General features: G+C 46.9%; 1 protein-coding gene across 4 annotated transcripts in view; it reads left to right on the top strand.

Annotated features, from left to right (window-relative positions):
* Positions 1 to 21223, top strand: part of FGF1 (fibroblast growth factor 1) — a 109020-nt gene that overhangs the window by 7773 nt on the left and 80024 nt on the right. For 2 of the 4 annotated variants that reach the window (XM_030927752.1, XM_030927751.1), the window contains exon 2: positions 3856 to 4029. The exons of the other annotated variants lie outside the window; for them this stretch is intronic. The gene's annotated coding sequence lies outside the window, so the exon portion shown is untranslated. The remainder of the gene's footprint in view (positions 1 to 3855; positions 4030 to 21223) is intronic. 4 annotated transcript variants of the gene reach the window in all.

Here is a 21223-nt window from a genome sequence, read left to right as displayed (position 1 = left end):
CAAACAAACAATTACTCAGGACATTGTGCATAGTAATGTGTGTTTTTAGCATACACATATTCAGGGTACAAAGACAGTTTTTTTTCCTGAAAGGATCCATACATTCAAAGTGAATAGTGGTTATCTTTGGAGAAAAGAGGGTCAGTGAGGGTCATTTTATACCTTTTGGTGCAGTGTTATCATGTGCATAGTGTGTTCGTTTTTTGTAAAGGTAAAATATTTTAAAATTAAAAAGCCAGGATCGAGGAAAACACAGTAAAATAGGCAACAGGCAATCACTATCCCAGGAGAGGAAACCCAGCTCGCATGGATAGGACGCTTCCCAAGCATCCTCCCCTGAAGTTGCTGAAGAGTCAGGCTAACCAGCGGGGGGCAAGCACCTGTGATTGGATTTCAGTGGGATCAGGGTGAGGTACCTTCCTTCTTGAGGGCCATTGGACCCAGCTTCGGTCCTGCAGCTCTGGTGACGTTTGTGGCTGGCCAGTCTCCTTGAGCAACGAATACAATTTCCCATGAATGTCTGCTGCATTTCCCACTGCCCTCTGTCATCGTGGCGCTTGCTTCACCGTGAGACCAGGACGCCCTTCATTTAACTGCCTGATTGGGCATAAACAGAGGAAATGTGTTGCTGGAGGGAGAGAGTGGCATGCAGCATCCAATTTCCCCCGTCAGCTGAATAAGATTTGTCGTGCCTGAACAAGGTCAAATGAGATTAGAAAGAAAATGCAATGTGTCTGGTGTGTGTTTCATATAACTGTATCGTTTGTGTAAACAGGATGAATGAAGGGGAAATTTTAAAGCAAATATTGAATGTCATTCTCAAGAATCAAGGACAAGACGCCAGAGCTTATGTTCCGCCTGGAGAGAGAGGAAAAAAAAATGTATATATTGGGGGCATTTTGAACCCCGTTGATTCAATAATGCTCTGCTTCTTTCATGCTGGTACAGTTAAAATGTGATAGTTATATGTCTGATTGTCAGAGGCACTGAGCACAAAATAAGCAAAACCACGGAATCACCACATTCTACCTTTATCGCCCTTCTAAAGGAGAGGTGTAGAGTCACTTTCTGTAATAGCAGCTGCCTAAGTGCTCTGTATTGAGTCCATCTGTTAGGATGCGGAAGAAAAAATCTCACCTCTGGCAACAGCCACAACATTTTAGATGTGGATGACTCTGGGGCAAGCCCACATCTCTGTGGATAAACCTTCTAGGATTTTTTTTGTCCTCCAAACCTGTCATTTCCTCCTTTCTCAGAGGACCCCTCTGCGGTACTAGCAGCCTCTCTTACAAAGCTTTATCAGGACAGAAATGGCTTTTAAAGTGGTGGAAGAGCTTTGGAGGAAGACATGATTTCTGTTACATGTTCTGCATACAATCTAGCATATTGTGGATGTTTAATAAGCAGCTTCGACGGCTATTATTTCCACCGACTATTTCCAGGCACAGAGCTGGAGGGCTATTCTGAGACCAGACTTTTCGACTAGGTCATCGCAAAGTCCCTTCCTACTCTAAATAACACTGAGGCTGAAAAGCATTCACGTGGGCATGTCTCTGGACTGGGAAACATCTCAATGGATGTTATTTAAAAGGTAAATCTAGATACTGACAGAAGTTGAAATAAATGTAGAAATTGAAGGATATTAAAATGAAATTTCAAAAAATTTCAACATTGGGGGGAATTATATTACAGTAAATACCTTAGCGAACTGAGGATTATTTCCCAGTATTTGGACAGTAATATTGCCAGACACCCACTATGCAGTAGATAAATTAGCATATGTCAGTAGCTAGGGATTATATTTGCCTAAAAGCTGTGTGTGTGTGTGTGAGTGTGTGTGTTTAAACAGGGTTTCATAACTGGACACAATGGAGAAATCAAACAAAATAAAATAATGACTTGCATTTGCATTTCCCACGTTCAAGGTGCTCAAACACACTTGGACACATTTGATTGTCATGATAATCCTGTGAGTTTGCAGGGAAGATATGAGTAGGAAAGTCTTATTAATTTCCACTAGAAGGGAAGGAATCTGGAGCCCTTGGGCTGAATTGCCCAACAATGGCCAACCACACAGTGCAGGGAGGTTAACACGGGGTTAACCTAAAGCAGGGAGACCTGGTTTTAGTCACAATGATGACTTTAACTAAGAGTACCACCTGAGTGAGTCTCTGAGTCTGCATCTCTGTCCTTAGGATTTTTTGGGTATTTTCTAACTTTCAAGTCTATCATTTCACGTAGTTAAAAAGGGTTAATATGCATACTACATCTAGCATAATGATTCTTTAATACTTGGAAATCCATTGTCCAAAATTTTTTTTTAAATGATTCAGAAGGTTCTCTGGAAGCTTGCAGATACTCAGGAAGATTATTATGTTTTAAAGCAAATTATCAGTATCCTTTGCATGTGTAGAAGTGGTAGTTTATGAGATTTCCAGTTAAGAGGGTCTCAAGAAATCAACATTTTCTGTACATTCAAGTCCCTTTTGGGAGCTGCTGCTTATCCGTGATTGGAGTTCTGTGATGATTGAGCCTCTAGCTCTTTACAGGACACGAGCTCCTTCTCCAAGGCTCATCCCTTCAGAAGGCACCTGAATGTCTTCCCCATACTCCCATGCTCTGTGGGGAGTATGGGGAACAAACTGCACTTCCATCCTCTCTACACCTAAGCAACACCCAGAGGAGGTAGAGACTGGGGAGCATATTTCTAGTTCTGACAGGTTGATCTGTACCTCTCTACCTGAATCATCAGGTGGGCAGGCTTGTGTACATATATGGAAGCTCACACGTGCGCGTGCACACACGCACACACACACACTCACTCACTCATGCCTCCTGGGCTCAAACGCCTGCATAAGCAGGAGCAACTCTTCAATTATTGGAAACTATTAATCATGTTTACATTTGGTTTCTTCAAAGACAGCTCTTGATCCATATCCTTTCAGTCCACCTTATTCCCCACCTTCTAGCCAAAGAGTTATTTGTCCAGACAGCTCCCTCCCTTGCTTACCCTGTCCTGGCCAGAAGTCTGAAGGGGATGTCCATGGCCCATTGAAGAATTTCCCATCCCTGAAGTTGAGCTCACCTGAGGATTCACCTCATCCAACGGGGACAGGCTTGAATAGTGGAGAGGGAGGACAGAGCTGTCCCCTCTGCAGCCCCTCCCCAGTCCCAACCTGGATGGCTTTTGCCTCAATTGACTTTGCAAAATGCCATTTGTAGGGCTTGGCTCTGGGGATGGCACAGACAGACACACACACGCACACATACACGTTGCCACACACAGACACCTACACCCCATGCAAGGATGCCAGATGACAGAACAGAAAAGGCCTCCCTTTCATCCAGCAGCCTTCTGATTCCAGAGGAGAGTCTCCGAGCCATGACCTGCTGTTTCCCTGGCGACTCAGGCCTCAAAATAAACAGGATTCTGCTCAGACGGGCCAGAAGTCCATTCGGCTCAGACATTTGCCCCAAGACAAACCACGTTAAAATAACACCCAGGGTAGCTGCTGCCACCGTCTTCTGTCTCTACCTCCCTCCTGGCTGGCCAATGACTCTGTGTTCCTGGGCCTGCTGCTGGCTGTCCAGAGTAGGGGTTGCTTAGAGCTGTGTGCATCCCTGCGGGTGGTGTGGGGGTGGGCGGTTGTCTAAAGGCAGGTCCCCTCAGCTGATAAACAAGGACCAGAGATAGACCTAGAGGCTGACATTCTTGGCTCTCCCAGCCTGCCCCTGCCCCCCCACCTCGATTTCCCACACAGCCCTAGGGACGGGTAGCCAGCTCTGTGGCATGGTATCTGGAGGCGGGCCAGCAACCTGATGTGCATGCCACGGCCCGTCCCTCTCCCCACTCAGAGCTGCAGTAGCCTGGAGGTTCAGAGAGCCGGCTTGGGGCTGCTGGGGCGGCGGCTGCAGCACAGTGACAGTGACAAACACAGAGCAGAAGACACCAAGTGGATTCTGCTTCCCCTGGGACAGCACTGAGCGAGTGTGGAGAGAGGTACAGCCCTCGGCCTACAAGCTCTTTAGGTAAGAATCAGGGCATCTGATCTGGGAAACAGAGAGCAGGTTGTAGCTGAGGTCGTGTGTGTGTGTGTGTGTGTGTGTGTGTGTGTGTGTGTGTGTCCAGGTGCAAATATAATGCTACTTGGAGAAGAAAGAAAATGTTTTAAGCAGGTAGCACTGGAACCAGGACTCCTGCAAGTGAATCTCAAGAAGCTCACCTTTGGCTGGGTTTAAACCGTGGTGCAGACTGCTCTGGGGGAAGGGCGTGCTGATGTCACAGACATGTAAAAATAGCACTTCTAGTTTAGAGACTGCAAAAATATGAATGCACCATGCCGCCACAATATCTCCATTCCTCCAGTGCCCGCCTGACACTGGCCCTGAATCAGGGCTGGAGGGGGCAGGCATTTCTCATTTACTAAAGTGCTGGATGCGGCCCCTGTGGTTCGGCAGAAGCAGAAAGCTGCGGTGAGTCTGGCCATGGTGAGAGGCTAGCATTATCTTGCTGTGTCACACCAGCTCTCTCTTGGGAAGCCTGGATATTCAGCTGCCTTGGAAAAGCTGTCCACATGGTGGGCAGCTTAGATTTTATTAACCTTTTGATATAAAAGTCAGGCTGAAGTTTAGGATTATCTGGGCATGTCAGCTCAGGGTTCTGGTAGGGTGGTATTCCCATGGCCCCATAGTCACTCGGATTACTTCTTCCCTTCTGATCTTGGCATATCACATCCTCGTTTCAGTACCCCTCCAATGGGCACCAGGAGAGGAGTCAGAATGGACAGATTCTCTGGCACATACACTATCCACACCCACATCGCAATTACATGCCAAAGGTATGCAAGGCTGCTGCAGAGGAGCACTTCAGAAATTCAGCCTTCCAGATACTGGGATGGAAATTTCAGGCATTTAGTCAAGTACCCACTTTTCAGAGACCCAAGGGAGACCCCTCTCAGGCCCAAGGGCTCATTCTGCCTCAGCAGAATTCCAACACTCCATTATTCTCTAGCTATGTTACATCCACCCACGCCACCGCCACCCCCATTTGCCTCCCTCCTTGCTGCACTGGTGACCGGTACTTTTCCTTTCATTCTCTACAGGGATGCGATTGTTTACGAGTTAGCTCCCCAACCCAGTGGGAGGATGTGAGCATCCCAGCTGAGGGCGAGCCAGGCTGCCCCTCCGCCAGCTCTGTGTAACTATGAGCCAGCAGCAGTGGCATCAGGGCTGAAAGAAGTGGGCCTTGCTTTGGGAAGTGGTGTCTAGTGAAGGGTGGCCAGCAGTTTACCGGAGCTGTTTGTCAGTGTGGATGACTGAGGATTTTGGTGGAGACTCTGATTCACAGTCACAAATTCCCTTTTCCTTTGTTTTCTTTGTGTTGGTCTTTGAGGGCTTCGGAGGAAAGTCCCCTCTTGAGATGTAGATCTGAAGGCAAGATCACCAATTTGCTGTTGGCAGAGGGACTCAGAGAGATTTTCTTCTGTTGCCCCTGCCTTTGTTAGTGTGAATAAATGGGTTTGCAAATGAAGTATGTAATCCAAAGCAAAGTTAGTATGCAAAATGTTAAGAGAAAACACAATGAGTTTCTTTTAAACTCTCTCTCAAATCTGCTGTTTACATATGACCTGACTGGTTCTGCAAAGGATCAAGGAAGCCACATCTGGTTAAGTGGTTTGACTTTACAGGTGAGTAGCACCAGCCATGATAACATACTCAGTGGAAATGGTGGGCAGACATCTATATGCTGTATCTACATCCAAGGGACATCTCATCCCAGAACAGTGCAGCTGCTCACTTCGGTGACATGCATTCTGTGGACTGCACATAAACTATTAAGGATCTTGGGACTGCTGTTACAGGAAAGCGATCCAGACCCCAAGAGAGGGTTCTTGGACCTCAAGCAAGAAAGAAGTCAGGGCGAGTCCGCAGTGCAAAGCAAAAGCACTTACTTTCTTTTTATTAGGAAAGTAAAGTGGTGAAAGCACAGCTACTCCATTGACAGAGTAGGGTGTTCCCGAAAGCAAGAGGAGGAACACATCCATCCTAGGTACCATGCTCTTATATATAGGATTTTAAAAAGATCATAGGGAGATGTGCTCTGCTACAAGGGTTTGTGATAAAGGATTAATTTTCTTTTTCTTTTCTTTCTTTCTTTCTTTCTTTTTTTTTTGAGACAGAGTTCCGCTCTTGTTGCCCAGGCTGGAGTGCAGTGGCACAATCTCAGCTCACTGCAACCTCCGCCTCCCAGGTTCAAGCGATTCTCCTGCCTAAGCCTCCAGAGTAGCTGGGATTACAGGCATGCGCCACCATGCCAGGCTAATTTTGTATTTTTATTAAAGACAGGGTTTCTCCATGTTGCTCAGGCTGGTCCCCAACTCCCGACCTCAGGTGATCCAACCGGCCTCCCAAAGTGCTGGGATTACAGCTGTGAGCCACTGCACCTGGACTAATTTTCTTAATGACTATATTTTGCAAGAATCCATATTATTATCTTTAAAGCAAAATTAGGAATGCCTTTGTTCTCAAAATATCGGGCTATCTGGACACCCCCAAGTCTGGGTCTGTGTAGTAAACATTATCGATCTATTTCCTTAACTGTAAACATCTGGAGTCTAGGAATGCCTAACTTTCTGGGAATGCAGCCCAGCAGGTCCCAGCCTCATTTTCCTAGCCCTCACTCAAGATGGAGTTGCTCTGGTTCGAACGCCTCTGACACTGTCAGCCTGTGTGCTAGCTGCCAGGGGTTAGGTATTGTGCAGAGTGGAAGACACACCCATTTCCACCTCATTAAATAAGCATTGCATGGCTAATGCAGTATCCCTTGATTTAAGGTTGCTGGAAAAATAATCTGAAGTCATTTGTGCCATAGGCATACCATGCTTTAGGTAAATCTAACCTCTATACATGTGGGTGAGAGTACTTTGTCTGAAGAAAGGGTTCACTAATCAACAAATGTTCAAGTAGCAACAAGGTGTCCCCATCTTGAGACAGGACTGGATCCAGCCCAAACAACCACAGAGAAGGGAGGGGACTGATTGGGTGGGAAGGTAACAGAGAATGGGCCTGGGCTGACGTGTCCAACTCAGCGGACAGATAAGTGAAGGAGTCCAAGGTACAGGAACAAGAACAAGCATCTGGGCCAGTGGCCTACAGGGAGAGAAAAGGGGAGGGAAGGAATAGCAATTACTTTGATTACTAAATACACCATGGTTTAAACCTAGCCAGAAGTGAGCTTCTTGAGTTCACTTGCAAGAATCCTGGTGCCAATGCTATCTGCTTAAAACATTTCTCTGTTTTTAACTTTCTCCTTGTTTCCCCCTTTGCTTTTTAATAATTAAATTAGACTACTCAAGAGAGGGAGTGGCTGGGTGCGGTGGCTCACGCCTGTATTCCCAGCACTTTGGGAGGCTGAGGCGGGTGGATCACGAGATCAGGAGATCGAGAACATCCTGGCTAACACGGTGAGACCCCGTCTCCACTAAAAATACAACAACAACAAAAATTAGCTGGGCGTGGTGGCGGGCACCTGTAGTCCCAGCTACTTGGGAGTCTGAGGCAGGAGAATGGCATGAACCCAGGAGGCAGAGCTTGTAGTGAGCCGAGATCTCACCACTGCACTCCAGCCTGGGCAACAGAGCAAGACTCGGTCTCAAAAAAGAAAAAGAAAAAAAAAAAAGAAAGAGAGAGAGAGGGAGCATAACACATTAGCTAAGTACATAGATTCCGTAGCTGGGCTGCCTGGGATCCAAATTCTGCCACTTATTAGTCCTGTGACCTTGGCCCTTGGTTTCCTCATCTGTAAAGTGGGGGTAATAAAGTACCAACCTTGTTATAGAAGGAATCAAATGAGTAATGCCCTTATCAGCACAGGGTCTAGCTCACAGTGAGTACTATGTATTTGCTATTATTATTATTACTATTATTATTATTATTATTATTATTCAAAGTTGAGTTCTGAAAAGGCTGCTTCGGCCAGGTGTGATGGCTCATGCCTCTAATCCCAGCACTTTGGGAGGCCAAGGCGGGTGGATCACCTGAGGTCAGGAGTTCAAGTCCAGCCTGGTCAACATGGTGAAACCCCATCTCTACTAAAAATACAAAATTACCTGGCATAGTGGCACACACCTGTAATCCTCGCTACTTGGGAGGCTGAGGCAGGTAGAATCGCTTGAACCTGGGAGGCAGAGGTTGCAGTGAGCCGAGATCACGCCATTGCACTCCAGCCTGGGTGACAAGAGTGAAATTCTGTCTCAAAAAAAAAAAAAAAAAAAAAAAGAAAGAAAGAAAAGAAAAGAAAAGAGGAGAAAAGGCTGCTTACAAGTCCATTTGTTCCAAAGCCCAAAGTGACACTCTATGAGTGACCCCTGGTGCCACTGCTTGGGTAGCTGGGAGGCACGTTTGCTTTGGCATGGAGCTTTGTTCACATATATGAGCATTCAGACATAGAACAGCTTCTGGACTGGTCCCCAACATTTATTGAACCCTTGCTGTGTCTAAGCACTGTGCTTGGCTGTAAGTGTATCACCTCACTCAATACTCATTACAACCCTGCATATAATAGTAGGGGCTGTTATAGATGCAGGAATTGAGGCTTGGTGGGTGGGATGTTTGGCTAAGGTCACACAGCTACCAAGTGGCAGAGCCAAGCTTCATACCTAGGCTGTCTAGTGAGCCTGTGCTCCTCACTGGTAGGCTGTATATGGTTTGGGGGGATTATGAGAGGTGTCCTGAGAGGCACATGGAGCTTGGTGACAGGAATTAAGCACCAGATGATATTGGAAGACCCTAGAAAGTAGGCCCGGATTTGGAAACTCTGCTAAGAGATGGCAGGACCTTAGCTTGGGCCACAGGTAGAATCTCAGCCTTGAGGACCTGTAGCCTCTGGGATTGGGACTTTGGGGCAAGACATGAACGCAGGCACTGGGGTACAGTGGGGCTAAGGTTTTTCTGACCAGGTAGTAGATGGTGCCCAAGAACAAAATAAACAGAGTGCCTAACAACAAAGCCCTAAGCACAGCAAGCGTGCTGGGCCAGGGTGCCTTATAATCCTTAAGCCTAAGGCCAGAGGTCATCTTGAGCTAAACCTGAGGTCAAGATTGGGTAACCTCAGCTGTGGGGAGAGGAAGAATAGATAGTCCAAAACTAAGTATCTGAGCACAGTAAAATTTACAATAATGAAAACAATTTGATTTGCCAGTGCAACCCCTCTAAATAGTATATTTAAAATGTGACTTACAGAGATTTGTTTTATACCTAATTGCTCAAGACCGTCTCCTGACCTCGTCCAAGGAATGCTGGTGACGAGAACAGGTGTGAGGGGCGTGCCTAGCTTGCACCAGGGCTGAGTCGACATGGGGTATTACTCATGGACATGACTCATCTCTGCTCCTCCAGGACCTGTGGTCTTGTCCAGGGGTTTTCAAATTTTGACGTGCATAAGAATCACAGGGAAGCTTATTTAAAAATTAGGTTCCTGGGTGCTCCCCACAATTTTGATTCGGTGGCTTCATGAGGGACCCAGGATTCTGCATTTTCTGGGTGGGGCCTAGGTAATTCTGATGTCTTTGGTCCGCGGACCACAATTAAAGAAGATCAGGTCTGGCCGTTGCTCGGCTTCCTTTCTCGTTGTGACTATGAGAGGGAACACAGAGTTGCGTGGACTCAGTCATGGCAACTACCCTCTTCTTTGTCATCACTTCTTCCTGAATTACCTGGTGAGACCCCCCCATTATGATAACAATAACAACACATTTGGTACATATTGAGTTATTGTGTGCTGCGTAGAGTGTGAAGCCCTCTGCTTGGGCAATTCTCTCATTTAATCTTCACAACCATCCCATAAGTGAGGTATTACTATTACCCACATTTTATGAGCAAGGGAAAAACCTCACTGGTAGTAAGTGACTGAGTGGGGATTTGAACTCAGAACTAGCAGCTTACCAGAGCCTAGATGTGTAACTAACTGCTAGGCCATTCAATGATAGTTTTAGCTCCTGTCAGTACCACCCTCCTTTCTCATTCTTGGGTGGGGTGTCTTTCTCCAGTTGCCATTGCTGTCATGCCCATCCCATTCCCAGACTCCTGTGTCATTTCTTCAGAAGACGTGTCTGGTGTTTCCTTATTTTATTTCATTCAATGAGTCGAAGAGGGTTGGGGCAATGGACATGTGGTGGTAGGTGTTAGGGTTGAATTGTGTCCACCCCCAAGTTCATAAGATGAAATTCATCCCCCATCCCCTATTGCCTGAGAATGCAATCTTATTTTGGAGATAGGGTCTTCACAGAGACAATCAAGTTAAAATGAAATCATTAGGGTGGGTCCTGCTCTACTATAACTGGTGCCCTTATAAGAAGGGGGAACTTGCATACAGAGACATGCATAGAGAGAAGACAAAGTGAGTGGACATAGGTAGAAGATGGCTATCTACTAGCCAAGGAGAGAGGCCTGGAACAAGTCCTTCTTTCATAGCCTCAGAAGGAACCAACCCCGCTGACACCCTGATCTTGGACTTCCAGCCTCCAGCACTGTGAGAGAATAAGTTTCTAGTTTCTGTTGTTTCAGCCACCCAGCCTATGGTGCTTGTTATGGCAACCATAACAGACTAACCCTGTAGGAAGCCAGATTCCTCTGTTCCCCCACTAGGCCCATGACTCTGGAGTGATCTGGTTGAAGGCCTACACGTTATGCAAAGGTTTGGCAAATTGGGAGCAATAAGTAGGCCCAAGGCCCAAGAGAGAAGAAGAAATGAAGAGAAAGAGTGAAGAGGGAGGAAGGAAGCAAATGTAAAGAAAATAAGAGAAGGGAGGCTGGAGGAAAAGAGGAGAGGGAGAGGGGATTGGGATGGGCCTACTGAGGGCCATGTCAGGTTCATTCAGCTCGGCATGGATGCCTCCTGCATGCCAGAGGGCATGTGAGACGCTGGGCTACAGCAGTGCCTGAGGCCAAGAGCCCCCACCTTCATGAACGTTAGAGGCTAGATGGGGGTACACACATCAATCAAGCAGCAATTCTACTAGGTGGTCCTGATAAATCACATGGCAGGGCAGCTTGACCCCAACAGAGGGTCCGGGAAAGCTTCCATGAGGAGGTGAGGCTTGGGTTGAGGTCTGATGGATCGGCAGGTTTCAACTGGTGGGAGCAGAGTTTTTCAGGTGACAGCGAGAGGAGCGTGCACAAAGGTTGCCTGGCATGAGGAAGCCTGGCATCACCAAGGAGTGGGAGGAAGGCCAGTGTGGCTGAGTGCAGGGACAAAGGGGCGAGCCAGAACCCAGGAAGCAGGCGGGGTCAGACTGTGCAGCCATGCTGAGGCTTTAGTTCCTTAAGTTGTGAGCCCTAGAAAGCTGGGGGAGAAAGTGATCCGAAGTAGGGCGTTCTCTCATTTCAACAAAGGTACCGATGGGCTAGAGAGGCAGATGGCAAGGTTCAGCATTGGGTCAGCCCTGGAGAGAGACGTCAGGTTTTCTGAGCTCACACACCCAAGGTTAGCTGCATGGTCATTAGGGAGTGAAGTTCCAGGCCACTCCTCAAAGTGTTTTAGCCATAGTCCTTCCTCAACAGAGTGTGCTCTAGGCATTTGCAATGGCTCCATTGGGAAGGGTCTGAATAGGGACTCTCCTGTGAGTACGGCTAATTAGTAAGCTGGGCAGCTGGGCCAGGCTCAGACTGCAGTGGACTAGTCAGCCCCTTCTTTGGCATTATTTGAAGGACACAGAAAGGTCTTGTAAATCTAGCCTCTCCTTTGCCTGCCTGTACTTTGCCTGAAGTTGCAGGAGCAGGCGTGCATTCAGAAGGTGACTTATTCATCAGAGACTGTGGTGAATGGCAGAGATTAGTCCAGGCAGACCCCCTGAGAGCACCAGGGGAGAGAATGGGTGGAGACAAGCCCAAAAAGGGGCAGAGGGAGCTGAAAGGAGGAGTGCAGAGGACCTGAAGCCCAATTTGCCTTTTTCATGATGTCACCAAGAAGCAGCAAGATAGGACTGGGGCTGCAGGTGAGGAAGAGTCCCAGCTTGGTGTTTGCAGCCTTGCAGGTGCCTGAATGACTCCACTCTGAGGCAAACACATCCATCGCTGGGGAGCTTCTCAGCTGTTGTTGGCATGATCCGTATGTAAAAAGTCTGCATGTAAAACCAAATGCCATGCCTTTACTACATACCCCATCTGCTACAAAAAGAATTCCCTTCTCTTCAGTTTGAGCAGAGGGACTGGATTTGGCTTAGCAAGGATGAGTTCCTGAAGCACACTATAAGGGAGAGTGGTGATTTTCAGGAAGGTGAGAAAGTAGACAGGAGGCCTCTTGGGGGGCAAGATCCATCTGACTCCCACCCATCCCACATCTCCCCACCCATCCAGCCCCTGGCCTCCTGTCTGTTTCTCTGCTGTTCTGGACCCTTTCCTGACTCTCAGACTTTGCAACTGCTGTTTCATCTGCCTGGGATGCTTTCCACCCAGTTCTTCAGGTAGCAGGCCTCTTTCCATCCTTCAGGCCCTGCCTCTCTTGTCAATTCCTCCAAAAGGCTTCCCTGTTTCTCCCCTCTGACTTCTTTTTCCTTCATGCCGCTTACCCCAATTCGTAATTATCTTGTTAATTTTTTTAAAAAACTTTCTATTACCCATTCTCCCCCTTAGAATATAAGCCTCATGAGGGCAGAAACAAGACCTTGTCTGTTTTGTTCCCTGCTATATCCCCAGTGAATAGGACAGAGCCATGCCACAGAGTAGGTGCTCAAATATCAGTCTAATGAATGACTGAGTGAATCACTAAATGTTGGGAGTGTTAAAGCGAAGACTCAGGACAGCAATAGGACCTTCCACCCTCTGTCGCCCCTTATAGCTCTGGAAAGGGGCCTGGAAAGTAAGGCTGAGACTTTTGCATCAAGAGCCTCTCACCCTAACTCAGGTGGGCTGGCCTCTGCAGTTCCCAGGACCCTATGCTATGTGTCAGCTGCTCTGGCTTAGTCGGCTTACTGTCATCTCTTCAGAGAACTCACTTCGGAAGCCTGGAAAAATCCACCCTACTGGTATTATTCATGCTTAGAGATGAATAACTTCTTTTGGCTGATGGGCATCAAAGACAAACAAGTGATGTCAGGCACCCAGAAGGGAGACATGGATCCAGCATGTTCCAGCCCTTGCACCCATGGAGACAGACAATGTAGCTCATCTCTGCCTTCCCCATCAGTCTGATGGGAATAGTGGAAGCAGTTTGCATTGATTAATCAATGTGTACAAAGTTCTGCACCAATACCTTTAAGGACATAAAGAGCTTCTAGGAAACGAGACTCTTCTTATCCTTCCTCAGAATATCTATCAGAATTAAGAAACAGCAACTAAAGAGAAGTTGAGAATGAATGCTCCAGAGTCACTCCCTGGAGTCTACACAAGCAAATTCAACAGCCCAAAGGAGAAGAGAGCTGCTGCCTGGGCTAGTCCAGGCGTTTTGCAGTTGACTGCATTGCCTTTGGTGATAAGGTGGTATTTGTTATAGGAGCAAAACCTTCCTCCTTGAGCCTTGATGGTTTTTGTTTTTTTGTTTTTTGTTTTTTTTGTAAGAATGGGGATCTTTCTAAATGGCAGAGATGCAGGGTGACTTCACAATGGTTTCTTTCAAATGAGAGTTTCTTTCCAAGGATTAAATCTTCACTCAGTTGGCCACACAAAGCTCACTGCCATTCTCCCAGGCTGGTCCTGGGATGTCTTAGCTGAAGGCGTGTGAGGCAGAGCCCTAAGCTTCTTGGAAAGTGAGCTCACACAGAAGAAGACAGGAATTCTTCTGACAGTTCTGACCTATCTCTCATTAACCTTTCCCTGTTTCAGAGCCACAGCTCTGTGGCTCTCTGGTAGGGTAGCACGGTGGTCAAGAGCGTGAACCCTGGAGTGGGACTGTCTGAGTGTGAATTCTGGATCTGACATTCAATAGCTGCGTGACCCTGGACAAGTTACACAACCTCTTTGATTCCATAAAATAGAGATAATAGCAGCAGTTCTGTCCTAGGGTTGTTGACAGGAAGATGTGAGTTAATACATCTAAAGTCTATAGTATATGCCCGCACTGCATCAGTGTAACTGGTTCCTGTCTCATAGGGTTGGTGTAAGAATGTAGTGAGAGAATCCATGTAGAGTGCCTAAAATGTTTTAGCACACCATGCACAGCACCTAGTATTTGCTCAACAAGATATGAATGATTGTTGCTGCTGGCAAATTTTCCAGCAAAGGTTTTTTGGAAGTCTTCATGAAAATGTATTTGAACTCAAAAAATGGTACTAGGACATGGAGGTCACCTGTTTCCCTGCTGTTCCTCTATCAGCCTTTTGTTCCAGGGGAAGATTATTATCCTGTGCCTTTTAAGCACTTAAAATCCTCGTGTCAGGAGCCTAGAACTAGCCAAGAAAGAAACAGCCCCGTTAAAGAGGTTAAGCCCAGAGCAGACACAGGTTACTTGTTCAGCAGTTTTAAGCTGTACATGTTCCCAACAAATGATTAAAGAAGAGTTGACTTCAATAGATTCCTTTTGCTCAACGCACAAAAAGGCTTTGGGATTCCCAACCAGCCAGGGGGTGTTCGGTTCCTCAATACATGCACTTTTTGAAAATTCTGCTCAGTGTTCCTTGGCAGTGGGCTTTGAGTTCAAATCATTTCGACATTGACTGCAGAGATAAAAGGACAGGGTAGTATAGGTGGCAAATTGCACAGCCGTTTTGCATTTTGGCTGCCCGATGCTCCACCTTCCCTTGTTGGGTTACCTTGGGTGGGGAACAGGTCCTCTTTACATTTTAGTTGCCTTCTCTATAAGAGCTCCTGTCTCAGAGGATGGTGGTGGAGGTTAAATTCAAGGTGGCATGTAAAGCTCCTAGCATAGCTGTCTCTTGATTCTTGCTAAATCTCTTCCCCTTCCTTTGTGATCCTCCTGACTGCCTCAGAGCTGTGGATATGGAAAAACTCAGTGGTGATCAATGTTTTCAAGGTCTGAGAATATTCTCTTGCACCAGGTGACCATGAGCACATCACTTGGCTTCCGCGCCAGCAGAGAGATGGATTCTGGGAAGGGGTCCAGGTCGCAGTCTGTAGGAGGGGATGCTGGCAGCCCCCACACTCCACTCAGCCCATCTTTTTACCAAGGGAGGCCAGAATATGGATTTTCGCTTGCTGGTCCCCTGGGTCGTTAGGCCTCTCATTAAGGCCTGAAGATTGATTTTCTCCTATACAGAAGGTGGACCTCTTCCTGTCCCACTCTGACCCTCCCTAAGGCTTCCCCACCTCCCACTGAGGTCTGAGGGTTTAATACACAGCTGGTTCAGGGTGGATCCAGATGCATGTGGCGCAGGGGGGAGTGTTTCCAAGGCAATGACCGAGTTGTTTCTAACGACCCATTGACCTGACCCTCCCCACCTCACATCGCCCCTGAACCGAGCCAAGCCTTTGGAGGGCGGCTTCACCTTGGGATCTCTGGCTGCAGCCCTACTGTGGTGGGAGGTTCGGCTCCCACGCTGGATGGGCCCTGGGGGAGGTCAGAGGGAGGGTGAGCCAAGGAAGGCCTTATGGCCTCTCGTTCCCTCCAGGCCTCTCCCTCTTCTTCTGACCCATGGCAGGCAGAGGAGGGGTGTGGAGTCCCTTGTTCTGGGAATTGTAAAGAATATCTCTTTAGAAACCTCCAGCCATGTCTTGCTCTAGGATGGAAGTACATCCTGCATTGACTACTTTAAAGTCTTTTCATACACGGCAGATCCAGAGAGAGGCTTCTGGTGACTAATCAGGAGTCGTGCATTGGTCAGACTATTGCAGCCCCAAAGTCAGTGTTTTTCCGGAGCCAAGATCCCATTGCTTCCTGGCCGGTCCCACATCCTGCTGGACCTGCGTTGGCTGGCTCATGTTTCTCATTATCTCTCCCCCAGCCTCTTTAAAGGCTTCTCACTCCACCCAAGGGTTTTATTTTTAACTCACACAGTAACGCTAGGGCTGAGCAGGGATACCACCTACATTCACAGGAAATGGGGCTGTCTTGGAAAGGTGTCCCCCTCTCCAGGGACTTTCTCCCTCCCTCCCTACCTCCCTTCCTTTCATATTTATGGAGCAGCTACCCCATGTGGGCCCTCCCCGGAGGGGAGATACAACACAAGGGCAGATACGATCCATGCTCTTGAGCCACTGACATTCTGATGGGGCAGAGGAGTGGCTGACAGATAGAGCATCACATACGAAAAGGTAGGCCAACAAAGAAATAAACCAAGTCAACAGGGAGTTTGATAAGAAGTCTTCTCCAAAGAGAACAAACAAGGCACCAGGACAGGGGAGGCTGTTATCCATTGGGAGGGGAGGGAGCCTCTCTGAGCAGGTGACATAGAGGTGGTGGCCAGTAGAACAAGGGGCACCAGGCACGCATGAAGCAGGGTAAGGACTGTTCCTCAGGGAGGGAGAACAGGTGGGAGGGCTTGTGGTGGGCATGAGCTTGGTGTGTGCTAAAATGTCACAGAGGCCAGGGTTCTGGGGGAAAGTAGTCAAAATGAGGCTGGTGAGGCATGCAAAGACCTCATGCAGGGCCCTGGAGCCATGTAAAGAGTTTGGGGCTTTGTTCTGAGTGCAGCGGAAAGTCACTGGGCATGTTGGATGTAGCAGGGATCAGGCAATGATTGACATTTTAAGACCCTCGCTGAAGACTGATATTCTCCTATAAAGAAGGTAGACCCCTGAGTGGAGAACTGACCCTACTGACCCTAAGAGGGGTGGAGGGAAGGCAGGGACATGATTTAGGGGGCTATCGAGTCATACAAAAAAGAGATAATGGTGGCTGAGGCTGGAGTATAGCAAGACCACAATAGAATCAGGCTCGCTCTTCCAGAAATTAGCTTGATACCAAACATCTTCCTTCTAAAGAGCTCATAGAACCATATCCCACAATCATCATGCAAAATAGAACACCAAGGCCTGAAGATACAGAACTGTATAAGCAATAGAGTTTAGATAGCCTATTGCTTATAACTCGTCATATTTATTACGTTTCCAAACACAAGTAAGATCTTTGTCCAACATCTGCCTCTTTGACTTTCTGAATGGTGTGCAAACACTCCTCTCTCTTTATACCATGGTAGCTATCTCTGTTCTTTGTATCGTTGGCTGAGATAGGAGGCCAAATGGGCCAACTCCACTATTCCTGGGGAATTTTTGGATCAACTAAGAATAAAAGATAAGAAAAAGCCCAAATTCTCAACTCTGATAGAATTTGCCTTGACTGAGTGATGCCACTCACCTTCTAAACTCAAAGGTGACTTTAGATGCCTGAATAGCCTGAACAGTTGTCTGCGCTCTCCAAGAAAACCACTATTGTGTTACTGCTCTTCAGAAGAAAGGAGATGGAAAACAACAGTACCACAATGCAGAGATTCTGCATAGAATAATAATAATAATAGCTATTATCAGTTGTTTGCTTCAAGGCACTTTATTTATATTAACTCACTTAATCACTGATGAGGTAGGTCCCCCTCTTAAACCGTTTCACTGATGATGGAACTGAGGCTTAGAGAGAAGTGATGTGAAGTCACATAATAGGAGCAGAGTGTCAGGTCCGGAAGGTGGTCGAACTCCTAACTATAAACCAGGCTTGACTAGATATCTGCCTTGGTTGCCAGTTACTTTAAAAACTGCATAGAAGGCTGGGCGCGGTGGCTCAAGCCTGTAATCCCAGCACTTTGGGAGGCCGAGACGGGCGGATCACAAGGTCAGGAGATCGAGACCATCCTGGCTAACATGGTGAAACCCCGTCTCTACTAAAAAGTACAGGCTGAGGCAGGAGAATGGCGTAAACCCAGGAGGCAGAGCTTGCAGTGAGCTGAGATCTGGCCACTGCACTCCAGCCTGGGCGACAGAGCGAGACTCCGTCTCAAAAAACAAAACAAAACAAAACAAAAAAACAAACTGCATAGAAGGCAGGGCATGGTGGCTCACACCTGTAATCCCAGCACGTTGGGAGGCCGAGGCAGGAGGATCACCTGAGATCAGGAGTTCGAGACCAGTCTGGCCAACAGGGTGAAACCCCATCTGTACTAAAAATACAAAAATTAGCCGGACATGATGGTGCATGCCTGTAATCCCAGCTACACGAGAGGCTGAGGCAGGAGAATGGCTTGAACCTGGGAGGCGGAGGTTGCAGTGAGCTGAGATTGCGCCACTGCATTTCAGCCTGGGCAATAGAGCGAGACTGTCTCAAAAAACAAAACAAAAAAACTGTACAGAAAAAGACCTGAAGGAGAACATCCAAAATGTTAGCAGAGCAGGGATATGAGTAATTTGCTGTCTTTTTCGTGTAGTTTTTCATTGTTTTGAATATACAGTGTCTGGTACTCAGTGGATGCTCAAAATCTATTTGTTTAATTAAATTGTTGAGTTAATGAGTATATGTTACTTCAAAATTATTTTTGAATAATTAAAGTAATAGATCTCATTATAGGAAATAGAAAATTTCAGGAATTTTAAGAAGATTAAAATTCATTCATCATTCAGTGGTAATCACTGTTAAAATATTGGTAATATTGATTTATGTCTTTTCAGTTTTTTCCTATTTGTGTCTGTCTCTTTATCTACCTATCTATTTATGCATATATATGCATGTGCATAACAAAAATGGTATCATACTGTATAGTCTTTTAACTTGTATGTAATGGAATGATGACATTACTCACCTCTCAAGTATGTTTTTGTGTGCAATTCCACCACAATGGGGTTAGGTGAGGAAAAACCTCAGTTGTGGCTGAAATGTGGGTCCTGAAGTTAGACAATGGGGTTTAAATTCCATTCCTACTCCTTACCAGCTGAGTGACCACAGACAAGGTCATTTTTCTGAGCCTCAGTTTCCCCAGGGTAAGTGGCATATACCTCAGAGGATGTAATCAGGTAAAACAGGTAAAGCTCTCCCGAGCACTCTGCCCAGCATGAGACAAATGTGCAGAACGTGTTTATTGCTATTGTTATGAAGCTAGAAGAAGCGTTTCCTTGCAAGTCCAGTGGTTTCAAAAACTGCCTCCCATCTTACTCTGCAGGATCCAAGAAAAATGAATTTAGAAATCACTCAAAATACCCTCTGACCATATTGCCCTTTACCCTAATTTTTTGAAGGAGGGGAGTGTTAAAGTCTTAAGTGTTAAAGACAATTAGCTCTTTTTCTCTTCCTTACCCAGAACCAGGTTTGTTGGATTAGAAATACATTTAAATAATTCTGGTGCTCACAGCTGCAAGAGGAATGTAGCCTTCCTTTCTATTTAGCAGCTGTGTTTTACAATTGTCTTAGAGCAAAAAAAAAAGCAGGCAAAAGAAAAAGAAAAAAGCAGGACTGTTTAGATCAATCCTAATTTGCTCTCAGTTTTATATAACAATACAGAAGACATCTTACCCCTAAAACACAGACCAAGAAAGAACTAACCTGATTCGTATACTGGACATCGTTTGTTAACATAGACACTCCACTGACACATACATAGTAGGTTCTCCTGAACCATGTTGAATACATTCTTGAATATATGTTTTCTTTACAAACTGCAAGCTATTGAGGAATAAAACAGTATGTTCATGTAATCTAAATACTGTCAGAGCCTGTTCGTAGGGTCAGAAGAAGATGATAGATGGTTAAATGAACCGCTGCTTTTTGAGTTTGTGTTGCATGTTGAGAAACTTTTTCCTCTTAATTCATAGCTCAGGAAATGTGTTTATGATCCTGGTGGAACTGTGTAGAGATTTCCCTAAACCACTGTCATAGGCAGCACATGTGAGAAAGTGCTTCTGACGGTTGGGCCAAGTTTTTCCATTTTTGTCTAACTATGGGAAATACTCAGAAACGTCTTCGTGTATGTGTAATAAGCGTGCTCTCAAAACCGAAATGGCCCTAGAGATCACAGGTAACACATGTGATTGTAAGGCAACCCAACATCGGGCCGAGACATTAATTGCAGGGCAAAAGCCCTGAAGTCCAAATAACTGCGAGGCACATCGTAATTTCCAAATAAATGATTGAAAGTGGTAGGACTGCCCGCATCTACTGCTCTCAGGTTTTTGTGGGTTTTTTATCCTAATTTCTTCATATGCTTTGCTGGTGTTGGTTGAGTGCCTTCTGCATGTAAGAATCTATACCACGGGAGATTCAAAGGTAAAACAGGTTCTCTGCTCTCATGCTGTCATGTGTGAGTGGATGGGGGCCAACAACTCAGCTATAGAAAGAATGAAGTACTGGCTAGGCAAAGCACCACACCGTGGGTCCTTGAAGGAAGGACCCTCCAGACTGGAGAGACCAGGGAAGGCTTTGCAGTGGAGGTAGCATTTGACATAGGCTTTGAAGGACGAGGAGAGTTTTAATTAGCAGAACATGGAGCAAAATGTCCTTCCTAACTGAGGGAACAGCAAGAACCAACATAGGAAGGCATGGAAGTTCTTGGTGTGCAACAGGAGAGAGGGAGTAGCTCAGATTGCTGCATTGTGGAAGGACATGATGGGAGGTGAGGCTTTTCACACCAGATTTGAGGTCACTTAAATGCTTGGCCAAGGACTTTGGCCTTCCTAGCTGGGAAGTAGGAAACAAGGGAAGTTTTCTGAGCCAAAGGTTGGCACATGCAGATCTTCCTTGAGAAGCGTGACCTCAGTGCCAGCGTGCAGAAGCGACGGGAACAGCAAAGCTGTGGGGCAGGAGATCAATCCCGAGGCTCCAGAACCCACTTTCCACTCTGGTTAACCTCTTTGTAGCTTCGGGCAATGCAAACCAGCCTGACTTCCCCCTTGAAGGCTGTGATCCTGTACCTCTTGGCTCTCATCCTGACTGTGCCTCTTCTCCCCAGGATCCTGGGGTTGCTCCTCTGTGGCAACCAGCTGCACTGGGGATCTGGGAGTGTGGAGTGATCCCCAGGGTGGCTGCCTCTGTCTGCTTCGCCCTTCAGGCTCCCCTCTGCTCTTCCTTGCAGATCCCATCTCTCCCCTCTGCTCCGCTTCTCCTCTGCCTGCCTCACATTCTGGGTTCTCTCCAGAGCCCACGTCCACTGCCTGCCAGTCAGCAGATGGATGACTGTTCACCTCGGCTGCAACACACCCCACCGTGAGCACAGCAGTCATCCTGCCAGATAGGCTGCTCCTGGCTGCATCCATTCTCTCAGTAAATAGCCTCTCCAGTCATCCTTCCGGCCCCTCTACACCCCACAGCCTCTCCATTCATCCTTCCAGCCCTTCTATGCCCAAGTCACCTCTGATTACT

This window comes from Rhinopithecus roxellana, chromosome 3, assembly GCF_007565055.1.
Source record: "Rhinopithecus roxellana isolate Shanxi Qingling chromosome 3, ASM756505v1, whole genome shotgun sequence".
Lineage (NCBI taxonomy): Eukaryota > Metazoa > Chordata > Mammalia > Primates > Cercopithecidae > Rhinopithecus > Rhinopithecus roxellana.
Note: the sequence above shows the minus strand (reverse complement) of the source record. Positions and strands in the feature narration are given on the sequence as shown.